The sequence below is a fragment of the Nelumbo nucifera genome, chromosome 6 (assembly GCF_055504915.1).
Source record: "Nelumbo nucifera cultivar China Antique chromosome 6, China Antique-T2T, whole genome shotgun sequence".
Taxonomy (NCBI): Eukaryota; Viridiplantae; Streptophyta; class Magnoliopsida; order Proteales; family Nelumbonaceae; genus Nelumbo; species Nelumbo nucifera.
Window position 1 is genome coordinate 41982206 of NC_142654.1, and position 12795 is coordinate 41995000.

Genomic DNA, 12795 nt, shown 5'->3' on the forward strand with positions numbered 1-12795 from the left:
CAAATTAACCAAATCAAGCCCTTATAAGATCTTCCTGATCCAGGCCTAGTTGGGCCAATCTGATCCCACTAATCAACCCAGAATCCCCGAAAACCCCACCTTGCAAAATTTTAGCCAAAACTACCCACATTTACCCTTCTATCTAAGAAGATTCCATTTCAGCCAATCTCACTAGTCTTCACACATAGAACCCCCATCTACAGTCAGACCCATCTCAACCCTCCATTCTTGACCAAAAATCTTAGCCATTCATCCAAAGCCCCAGTTTGATCACCATATGACCCAGTTCAGCCCAGCTTACCGAAAATTTCCAAAATACCTCTCGGATTCTCCAAAATCACAGAATTACCCTTGCCTCATTATAACACCAAACTGAAGCACTGTTTTGGCGTTGATCTGAAAATTTCAAAGAGAGGCACAATTCCTCTTCTCTTCCTTGAGCGAACGAAACCAGCAAACGATGAGTAGCGGCCGCTCCGATCTCCTTCTCCGGCTTCCCTCTCCCTCTCTCCCTGATCTTCTTCTTCTCCCATTTTCCCTATCCTACCGTTTTTTGTCACCGCTGCCGGCGGTAGGTCTGAAACCCGATCAGACCTAATCTACCTCTCAATCTCCCTCTCTTTTTTCTCTCTTTCGTCTCTTTCTCACTTCCACCAGACCATATTGCCCTGATTGTCTAATCCAAAATCAGACTGTCCATCTTCTTCCTCACCATTGAATGAGAACCAGTGGCGGCGGAACCACTTCTACCTCCGACCTCTCTTCCGTTCGCTCTCTCTCTCCTTTCTTCTATAGCCATAGGAACTATAGAACTAGTTTTCAGGGAAGGAACAATTATACTTAAAGATTTTTTTTTCGTACCTAATTTAAGAAGAAATTTGATTTTTGTCTCAAAATTGTGCATGGATGGTTACTCTATCTTATTTCGTAATGTGATTACTATTAAACGGAATAACAAATTTCTCGCATACGGAGAACATGATAACGGTCTCTATGTTCTCCATCATTCTCTAGAAACAAACATTACCGAAACTACGTCGGAAATTATCCCCAAGAAGAGAAGTCGTGATACGGTTAATCCCATGTGCCTGTGGCATTACCGACTTGGCCACATAAACATAGATAGTATCACAAGGTTGGTAATGTTAGACAGTTTTGTATGCCCTTAGCTTCAATATGTGCTTTTGTTATTTAGTGGAAATAAATAAAGTGCATGTTTGATTCATGTTGTTTGGTTTAATTCTGTGTAAAACCCTAAAACTGGACATTTGTAGAGACTCATGTTAGTTTTAAATGTTCACAGCCGTTGGATAAGTCTGGGGAGATTTATCCTGCCAAGGCTGATACTGGTGTGCCACCAAGTGTTGGGATGGCCTGTCTCAGCCATCAGGGTAAGACCCGAGGCACATACAGCATGGGATTACTTGAATCCTTGAACCGGACCAGATTTCCAGTCTTGCCCTGGACCTTGGAGATAGATGGGCAAAACTGGAAAGTTACACCTGACCCCTAGACTCGATTATGACACTTCACTAGGTGCTGGATCAGGCTGCCTTTGATATGCCAATCAGTGAGATCCTTAGTGGGGATCAAAACCTGGGTATGTTGGGGCAGTTTGAGAATTCATCTGAGTGGGTGGTCATAGTGACAGAATCAGCCACTTTGTCGGACAAAGGGTAATGATCGGGAATGCACTCTCTCTGATGGAAACCAAACTGCCGGCAGTTGATTTCAATCGTTGGAATTTTGTTTTTGCAAAATTAATATATTTACATATATATGTACGGTTTCAAAATGTTTGCAAATGGTTTTAATTCCCGGGATCCATGTGAGAGGAGAGTGCGGCACTGTTCCTTGCAGCCGAGGGAGAGGTCCTCTCTTGTCGGGCAGTGCTTGATCATTAAGGGCTGAGAGGTTAAGTGTAAGACCATTTAGGATAATACCTGATGGGCTAATCTTGCACCTGCCCACAGTCCCTGGGTTTTTATAAGATGGCTTGGCCCAGGGACCACTTAATGTAAGTGTTGGGCCCATAGGGTTCATACGATGGACTCAAGGGGTTCATTGAGATTTTCAGTGAATTTGGCTGGGCCTTGTATTAAAGGCTGGGCCGAACCCATGTGGCTGGTGTGTAGATCAATGCTTGGGTCCCACGCCATACAAAGAAGCCCAACTGGGCAGCAGATTGGAAACTAATTAAACACTGAATACTTAATGGGCCAAAAGCCCATTTCGAAGTGGGCTGATATGATCACCCATCAATGGGGCGAATTTGAGATTGAAGTTAGCAAAAAGGATTGGGCTCTTAGCCTTATCCACTCTTAGAGACCAAATTCAAATCAGATTTGAATCTGGTAACCTCCTGATAAGATCAGGAGTAAGCTAACTCTATCTGGGAAAGGGATTAAGATTATCCCCTATCCAAATACTGATTTGGATTGGGATAACTCCTAATTAGGAGATTTCTTAATCAAGAAGAAAAGAGAGGAGAATTTCGAATGAACCAAGAGGGAGAGAAATCAGATTTCGATCCAAGGGGTTTTGGTAAGCAAGAAGGGTTCCTGCGAATTGAGATTAGATCTCATTCTCTCCAGAAAAGAAAACAGTTCAGCCTTTTCGTTTCTGAAAATCTCCTCCTGCCGCCGCCATCTGCATTGTTGCAAGATTTGATCTTTGCAGAAAAGAAAGTCAAGAAACCAGTTCTTGACATCAGTCTTGCAAGAAAGACTGAAAGAATTCAGTGTTTAGTACATCCAGGGGATTCTTGTGAAGGATCCAGTGTGTAGGACGCACCCTGCTGGTTCTGTTCCATCCACAGCTGTGTCATCTTCAGCAGGGACAGATCTTGGAGCATTCTTTGGGCGTGAACACCAACTTTGGGAGATACTGCTTCTCCGGATCAGGTATAATCCTCCCATTTATCTTTTGGTACAGATCTGGTTTGATTAGGGTTCAAGTAGATCCTTGAATATTGTATTCTAAATTCAGGGAATATGATTCCCAGTTGGGAGAAGGTAGGAAATTTTTGAAATTCGCCCCACCCATTCCACAACCTTTATGGCGTCCATTAGATGGATCCTACCATTCTTTCAGTGGTATCAGAGCCACAGGTTCGAATCTAGAACCAAAAGAAAATCAGATCTGACCCTGCGCAGATGGATAGAAGGTGTTCTTTCAAGATTTGCGCAGATTGTCTTCTTTTTTTTTCAAGAAACTGTTTCTTGTTAAGGGCGATTGATCTGAAATTAATTTCTATTAAATCCAAAATTTATTTGGAATTGTTCTTTATTTATTTTGATTTAATGGACTGTTCAAACCTGGAGATCGCAGTGCAGTTTTAGCGCAGATGGTCTGCGCACCCTTTTTCTTTTCTATTTATTTATTTCATTCAATTCGGTCTGTAAATAATTTTTTTTATTTTTTAGACTGAATGTATAGGATTTGATCAAGAATGTAATTAATAGAAATAGGATTTCTGTTATTTTTCTTGATTAAAGAAGATGGAAGAAGATGGCGGCGCTGGAGATTTGCAGATGGAGAAATCGTTTTCTGCGATTTGCAGTTTATGAAACTGCAACCCTTGTGATTAACCTCTGTTTTGCAGGTGGTGCGAACAGTCCATAATTGTTTTGTGTTTGCTAGAAATCAAAACTATTAATTTCAGATCATTCAATAATTAATTCTTGAATTGAAAATCAGTTTTGGACCATTTCGGACTAGATTGGACCAAAACTGTTTGGACCGAATCTGGGCTTCGAAAGGGGCTGTTCTCAGTCCAATTGTCTCACACTTTTGTTCCAAATCTGATGTTCAATTACAGGGATTAATTCGGCCCACCTGTAAAGCCCAGTTTTAAAGGGTTAAAACTGCAAAAGCCCATTATTGTGAGATAAGCTGTATGGGCCGAACTGCTATCTGCGATTCAGCCCATACACCTAGTGGACATTAATCGTTAATGACTTGGTTTTTAAATGGGCCGTTGAATGGGCTTTACAGCAATTAATTGATTGGATCAATTCCTCCTTTACATGTGATGTTTGGATGTTTGATGTGCTGCGACCATGGGCCATAAGTACTTGGCCCGTGATGACTCGTTAGTGGCTCTTGCGCACACCATGGCTGAATGCACATCATTGCCATGGTGTCCCTGAAGGTCATTGGATGACCCCCTCTTTGCCTGGTGGGCCCCACAACCCTGAAAAGGGATGCGTACGGAACCCCTAGCCGATGAAGGCCCACCAGAAATCTGACTTTATGAAAGTCAGTGGGAGCCACTTTGGTTTGACCTAAATTAGAACTAGGCCGTGATTTTGTTCCCTCCAGCAAATATGAATGCAAGTGATAGGGAGATCCATATGATGGACTCTCTAAAGGCCTTCCGTCATTAGCACAATGATGGGTCCATCAGTAATGAGGAAACGCACCATAAAATTGGGCTATCCATTTGCTGTTGGATCTGTTAGAGTGTTTCATAAGATGATAGGGGCGTCATAGACCGAAGTGGGAGGGGCTTCACCAGAAAATGGGAACTCTCTCACGGTACCTTGGCGTAACCTGAATATGATGGGTGTGCACTCACTGACAGAAGGGTTTACCTGAAAACGGCTCTGAACCTTGTCTGACAGAGGCCAAAGGGAAACTCATTTGATGAGTGGATATGATCCGTCACAGAAAGGTGGTGGGGTTATGCAGCTGAAACAGTTGGCTTCACGCACCCCATGTGACTTCCCACATTTCCAGAGACATTTCGTCGTCTCCGTCACTGAGATAGGAGGGAAATCTCAGAGATGAACAAATGGGAATGGAACATAGATTAAAAGCCATATCTATGTAGGTAAACATGAATCAAACTAAGGTTGTGGACTAATGATTTTGCTGTTTTATCAGAAAATGGCAAACGGTCAATTTGCAAAGCTTCTAGACGATAACAAGCTTAAGGGCCCAAACTATGCCGACTGGTACAGAAATCTCATGCTGGTCCTAACTTCTGAAAAGTTAGACAAGGTAGTGAAAAATCCTGCCCCGGAACGTCCGGGTGATAGGGCTTCTGAGGCCCGTAGGAGGGACTACCAAGATTGGGAGGATAAGAACTCCCTAGCCCGCTGCTTTGTCATTGCCTCATTAGACAACTCAATACAGAGGCAGTTCGATCAGATCGAACTTGCCAAGGACATATTGGACAGTCTAAGGACAATGTATGAGGAGCAGAACCGTTCTACTCGACAGAAGGTCCTGAAATTGTTCATGACCACGCAGATGACCAAAGGGCAGAAAGTTCATGACCATTGTCTTCGGATGATGGGATACATCAACGAACTTGAAGCTCTTGGATCCGGGCTAGATCTTGGCACGCAAGTGGATGCCATCCTAAATTCTTTGCCCTCTTCCTTCAATGCGTTCACTATGAATTACAATATGAATAAGTTGAATGTCAGCGTCCAGGAACTCAGCAATATGTTGCAGAGGGCCGAGGATTTACTCAAGAAGGATGAGCCTGTGGTTATGCTTGCTGAAGCTAACAAATCGGGCAAGAGAAAGAGAAAGGCAAAGAAGCCCCAGAAGAAGACTACCAAACCCAAGAAGCAGAAGAAGAACAAGGCATCTGATGTCTGTCACTTCTGCAAGCAGACCGGCCACTGGAAGAGAAACTGTCCTACCTACCTGGAATCTAAGAAAGGTAATATCGAAACTTGTGTCATAGAAACTAATATGTTAGTTACTTCTGTGTCCTGGTGTGTTGACTCCGGGGCTTCAACTCATGCGTGTAACTCACTGCAGGGGTTCAAAGTTAGCAGAAGGCTGAGTGAAGGTGAAGTGACACTGTTCTTGGGAACAACTGCAAGTGTTGCAGCTGCGGCAATAGGAACCGTAGAATTGGTTTTTAAAGAAGGAGTCCTTGTACTTAAAGATTGTCTTTATGTACAGAACTTGAGAAGGAATTTAATTTCTGTTTCAAAATTGTGTGCTGATGGATATACTGTTTACTTTAGTAATATGATTACTGTTAAACGGAATAATAAATTCATCGCATGCGGGGAGCTAGAGAACGGTCTCTATGTTCTGCATCCTTCTTTGGAAACTAACTTAACCGAAACTACGTCGGTCGAAAATCCCAAGAAAAGGACTCGTGATACAGTAAATCTCACGTGCCTCTGGCATTACCGACTTGGCCACATCGGTGTCGACCGAATCACAAGACTGGTAAAGGATGGTCCTTTGGATTTTCTAACCGTAGAAAATCTTCCCACTTGTGAACCTTGCCTCCAAGGTAAGATGACTAAGCGGCCATTTGACGGTAAGCCTGAAAGATGTGCAAGCACACTTGACCTAATACATACTGATGTATGTGGTCCCCTGAGTGTTAGGACACAGAATCAACACGTGTACTTCATCACCTTTACAGATGATTTTTCACGATATGGTTACGTGTACCTAATGAGACATAAGTCTGAATCATTTGAAAAGTTCAAAGAGTTCAGACAGGAAGTCGAGAAACAGTTAGGGAGAGAAATTAAGGCCCTTCGATCAGATCGAGGTGGCGAGTATCTCTTTGACGAATTCAGGGACTGCTTAAAGGCCAATGGGATAGTGTCACAACTAGCTCCTCCTGCTACACCTCAACTCAACGGTGTTTCAGAGAGGAGAAATAGGACCTTGTTGGACATGGTCCGGTCACTTCTCGTACGCTCAGAATTACCCACATCCTTTTGGGGATACGCATTAGAGACTGCTACCTACGTGCTGAATAGGGTTCCAACCAAATCACTTCCGAAAACTCCATATGAGCTTTGGACCGGAAGGAAGCCAAGTGTGAGACACTTGAAGATTTGGGGTTGTCCTGCACACGTTAAAAGAACAAGTGCGGACAAGTTGGAATCTAAAACCAGCCGTTGCCTGTTTATAGGCTACCCAAAGGATTCGGTGGGTTATCTATTCTATGACCCAAGTGAGCAGAAAGTGTTCTGCAGTCGAAACGCCCGATTCTTAGAATCCGATTACATCCTGGACACCCATCGTCAGGAAATAGTTCTTGATGAGGAGAGCTCAGGAGCAGTGGGAGATGACCCACAAGTTCCAGGTAATGACCAACCTAGAAGGTCCACCCGGGTATCCAGACCACCAGTCCGATATGGTTATGACCAGGATAGTTACCTGGTGGAAGCCTTGACTAGTGAAGAGGATCCCGTGTCTTACGCGGAAGCTATGTTAGACATAGACTCCCAGAAGTGGGTGGAGGCCATGAGAGCCGAGATGGACTCAATGGAGACCAATGGAGTCTGGACTCTAGTGAATCCGCCCTCCGGGGTAAAAGCAATTGGTTGCAAATGGATCTACAAGAGGAAGAAGGGCCCCGATGGCAGGATTGAGACCTTTAAAGCTCGTTTGGTGGCGAAAGGGTATACTCAGAAAGAAGGCATCGACTATGAGGAAACCTTTTCACCGGTGGCCATGCTTAAATCCATTAGGATCCTGCTAGCTGTAGCAGCGTACCATGATTACGAGATTTGGCAAATGGATGTCAAAACAGCGTTCCTGAATGGAGATCTTAGTGAAGATATCTACATGCAGCAGCCGCAAGGCTTCATTGCTGCTGGTCAGGAACACATGGTATGTAAACTTAATAGATCCATATATGGACTTAAGCAGGCTTCTAGGAGTTGGAACATCCGTTTTGATTCTGCAGTCAAAACGTTTGACTTTGAGCAGAATCCGGATGAGCCCTGTGTTTACAGGAAATCCAGTGGGGATAAGATCACCTTTTTAGTCTTGTATGTGGACGATATCCTACTCATTGGGAATGATGTAGGAATGTTGACTTCGGTCAAGGTATGGCTATCACAGCAGTTCTCCATGAAAGATCTTGGAGAAGCTTCATACATACTGGGTCTTCGACTCTATAGAGATAGATCGAAGAGGATAATTGGATTATCCCAGGCTGCTTACATTGACAAAATTGTCAAGAGATACAGCATGGAAAACTCCAAGAAAGGAAACGTTCCTTTCAGGCACGGAGTCACTCTCTCCAAGAAGATGTCTCCCAAGACTTCTGAGGAGATTGAGAGCATGAGAGACGTTCCCTATGCCTCAGCTGTGGGGAGCATCATGTATGCCATGTTGTGCACTCGCCCGGACATAGCTCAGGCGGTGAGTGTGGTAAGCAGATTCCAGGCAAACCCAGGACAGGAGCACTGGACTGCTGTGAAGAACATACTCAAATACCTTCGAAGGACGAAAGAGTTTTGTCTGGTATTCGATGGTAGTTCACTGCAAGTTCTAGGGTATACCGATGCCGATTTCCAGTCGGATCCAGATGATAGAAAGTCTACATCTGGGTATGTTTTCACGATAGGATCGTGTGCTGTTTGCTGGAAAAGCAGCAAACAGGGGTCCACTGCAGACTCCACAACCGAGGCCGAGTACATTGCCGCAAGTGAAGCTGCCAAGGAAGCCGTGTGGATGAAGAAATTCATACACGAATTGGGAGCGATTCCATCCAGCACATCACCCATCCCGTTGTTGTGTGACAACAATGGAGCGATCGCCCAGGCTAAAGAGCCTCGGGCCCACTCGAAGTCAAAGCACATCGAGAGGAAGTACCATGTACTGCGGGAGATTGTTGGTAGAGGGGACGTCCTAATTCAAAAGGTAGCATCAGCGGATAATGTGGCAGACCCATTGACTAAGCCACTGACACAGAAGGTGTTTGAGAAACACGTGGAAACTATGGGACTCCGGCTTGTACCAGATTGGACCTAAGTGCAAGTGGGAGCTGTTAGACAGTTTTGTATGCCCTTAGCTTCAATATGTGCTTTTGTTATTTAGTGGAAATAAATAAAGTGCATGTTTGATTCATGTTGTTTGGTTTAATTCTGTGTAAAACCCTAAAACTGGACATTTGTAGAGACTCATGTTAGTTTTAAATGTTCACAGCCGTTGGATAAGTCTGGGGAGATTTATCCTGCCAAGGCTGATACTGGTGTGCCACCAAGTGTTGGGATGGCCTGTCTCAGCCATCAGGGTAAGACCCGAGGCACATACAGCATGGGATTACTTGAATCCTTGAACCGGACCAGATTTCCAGTCTTGCCCTGGACCTTGGAGATAGATGGGCAAAACTGGAAAGTTACACCTGACCCCTAGACTCGATTATGACACTTCACTAGGTGCTGGATCAGGCTGCCTTTGATATGCCAATCAGTGAGATCCTTAGTGGGGATCAAAACCTGGGTATGTTGGGGCAGTTTGAGAATTCATCTGAGTGGGTGGTCATAGTGACAGAATCAGCCACTTTGTCGGACAAAGGGTAATGATCGGGAATGCACTCTCTCTGATGGAAACCAAACTGCCGGCAGTTGATTTCAATCGTTGGAATTTTGTTTTTGCAAAATTAATATATTTACATATATATGTACGGTTTCAAAATGTTTGCAAATGGTTTTAATTCCCGGGATCCATGTGAGAGGAGAGTGCGGCACTGTTCCTTGCAGCCGAGGGAGAGGTCCTCTCTTGTCGGGCAGTGCTTGATCATTAAGGGCTGAGAGGTTAAGTGTAAGACCATTTAGGATAATACCTGATGGGCTAATCTTGCACCTGCCCACAGTCCCTGGGTTTTTATAAGATGGCTTGGCCCAGGGACCACTTAATGTAAGTGTTGGGCCCATAGGGTTCATACGATGGACTCAAGGGGTTCATTGAGATTTTCAGTGAATTTGGCTGGGCCTTGTATTAAAGGCTGGGCCGAACCCATGTGGCTGGTGTGTAGATCAATGCTTGGGTCCCACGCCATACAAAGAAGCCCAACTGGGCAGCAGATTGGAAACTAATTAAACACTGAATACTTAATGGGCCAAAAGCCCATTTCGAAGTGGGCTGATATGATCACCCATCAATGGGGCGAATTTGAGATTGAAGTTAGCAAAAAGGATTGGGCTCTTAGCCTTATCCACTCTTAGAGACCAAATTCAAATCAGATTTGAATCTGGTAACCTCCTGATAAGATCAGGAGTAAGCTAACTCTATCTGGGAAAGGGATTAAGATTATCCCCTATCCAAATACTGATTTGGATTGGGATAACTCCTAATTAGGAGATTTCTTAATCAAGAAGAAAAGAGAGGAGAATTTCGAATGAACCAAGAGGGAGAGAAATCAGATTTCGATCCAAGGGGTTTTGGTAAGCAAGAAGGGTTCCTGCGAATTGAGATTAGATCTCATTCTCTCCAGAAAAGAAAACAGTTCAGCCTTTTCGTTTCTGAAAATCTCCTCCTGCCGCCGCCATCTGCATTGTTGCAAGATTTGATCTTTGCAGAAAAGAAAGTCAAGAAACCAGTTCTTGACATCAGTCTTGCAAGAAAGACTGAAAGAATTCAGTGTTTAGTACATCCAGGGGATTCTTGTGAAGGATCCAGTGTGTAGGACGCACCCTGCTGGTTCTGTTCCATCCACAGCTGTGTCATCTTCAGCAGGGACAGATCTTGGAGCATTCTTTGGGCGTGAACACCAACTTTGGGAGATACTGCTTCTCCGGATCAGGTATAATCCTCCCATTTATCTTTTGGTACAGATCTGGTTTGATTAGGGTTCAAGTAGATCCTTGAATATTGTATTCTAAATTCAGGGAATATGATTCCCAGTTGGGAGAAGGTAGGAAATTTTTGAAATTCGCCCCACCCATTCCACAACCTTTATGGCGTCCATTAGATGGATCCTACCATTCTTTCAGGTAAAGGATGGTCCTTTGGATTTTCTAATTGTAGAAGATCTTCCAACCTGTGAATGTTGCCTTTAGGGTAAAATGACGAACCGACCCTTTATGGGAAAGCTTGAAAGATCTACAGGCACACTTGACCTAATACATACTGATGTATGTGGCCCCCTGAATGTTAGAACACATAACTAGCACGTTTATTTCATAACCTTTACCGATGACTATTCTCGGTATGGTTACGTGTACCTAATGAGACATAAATCTAAATCCTTTGAAAAGTTCACAGAGTTCAGGCAAAAAGTCGAGAAACAGTTAGGGAGAGAAATTAAGACCCTTTGATCAGAAAGAGGTGGTGAGTATCTCTCTAACGAATTAAGGGACTACTTAAAGGAAAATGGGATTATATCACAACTGGCTCCTCTTGCTACACCATAATTAAACAGTGTGTCAGAGAGGAGGAGTTAGACTCTATTAGATATGGTTCGGTAACTTCTCGTTCACTCAGAGTTACTTACATCTTTTTGGGGTTTTGCATTAGAGACTGTGATTTACATGCTGAACCGGGTTCCAACCAAATCCGTTCCTAAGACTCCATATGAGCTATGGACCAGTAAGAAACCAAGTGTAAGACACTTGAAGATTGGGGTTTTCCAGCACATGTTAAAAGAACTAGTGCTGACAAATTGGAATCCAAGACCACCCGTTGCCTATTTGTAGGTTACCCCAAAGTCTTTGTAGGTTACTTGTTCTATGATCCAAAAGAGCAAAAGGTGTTTTGCATTCGAAATGCCCACTTCCTAGAGGAAGATTACATCTTGGATAATCTTCATCAGAAAGTTTTTCTTGATGAGGAGAGCCTAGGGGTAGTGGGAGATGTCCCACCAGCTCTAGAAAATATCCAACTTAGAAGATCTACCCGAGTTTCTAGGCCTCTAGTTTGTTACGGCTATGACCAAAAAAGTTACTTGGTGGAAGCCACGATCAGTAAGGAGGATCCCGTGACTTATTCGGAAGCTATGTTGGACATAGATTCCTTGAAGTGGGTAGATGCCATGAGAGCAGAAATGGACTCAATGGAGACCAATGGAGTCTGGACTCTACTAGATCCGCCCCTGAGGTAAAGGCAATTGGTTGCAAATGGATCTATAAGAGGAAGAAGGGCCCCAATGGTAAAGTTGAGACCTACAACGCTCATCTTGTGGATAAAGGATACACTCAAAAAGAGGGAATCGATTATGAGGAAACCTTTTACGGCTGTGGCCATGCTTAAATCCATTAGGATCCTACTAGCTGTAGTAGCATACCATGACTACGAGATTTGGCAAATGGATGTCAAAACCACGTTCCTGAATGGAGATCTTACCGAAGATATCTACATGCAGCAACCGCAAGGTTTCATAGCTGCAAGTCAGTAAAACATGGTATGTAAACTCAACCGATTTATATGGACTTAGCAAGCTTCTAGGAGTTGGGACATCCAGTTTGACTCTACTGTCAAACAGTTTGACTTTGAGCAAAACCCGAATAAGCCTTGAGTTTACAGGGAGACAGTGGGAGATAAGGTTACGTTTTTGGTTCTGTATGTAGATGACATTCTACTCATTGGGAATGATGTAGGAATGTTAACTACACTGAAAGTGTGGCTTTCACAAGAATTCTCCATGAATGATCTTGGAGAAGCCTCCCACATATTGGGTCTTCCACTCTATAGAGATAGATCAAAGAGGATAAAAGGATTATTCCAGTCTGCTTACATTGACAAGATTGTCAAAAGATACAGTATGAAGAACTCCAAGAAAGGAAATGTTCCTTTCAGACACGGAGTCGCTCTCTTCAAGGGTATGTCTCCCAAGACTCCCAACGAGATTAAGGGCGTGAAAGAGATTCCTTATGCCTCAGTTGTAGGGAGCATCATGTATGCCATGCTGTGCACTCGTCCTGACATTTCACAGGCAGTGAGTGTGGTAAGCATATACCAATCTAACCTAGGGTAGGAGCATTGGACCGCTGTGAAAAACATACTAAAATACTTTCGAAGGACAAAAGAGTTTTGTCTGGTATTCGATGGTAGTTCACTACAGATTGTCGG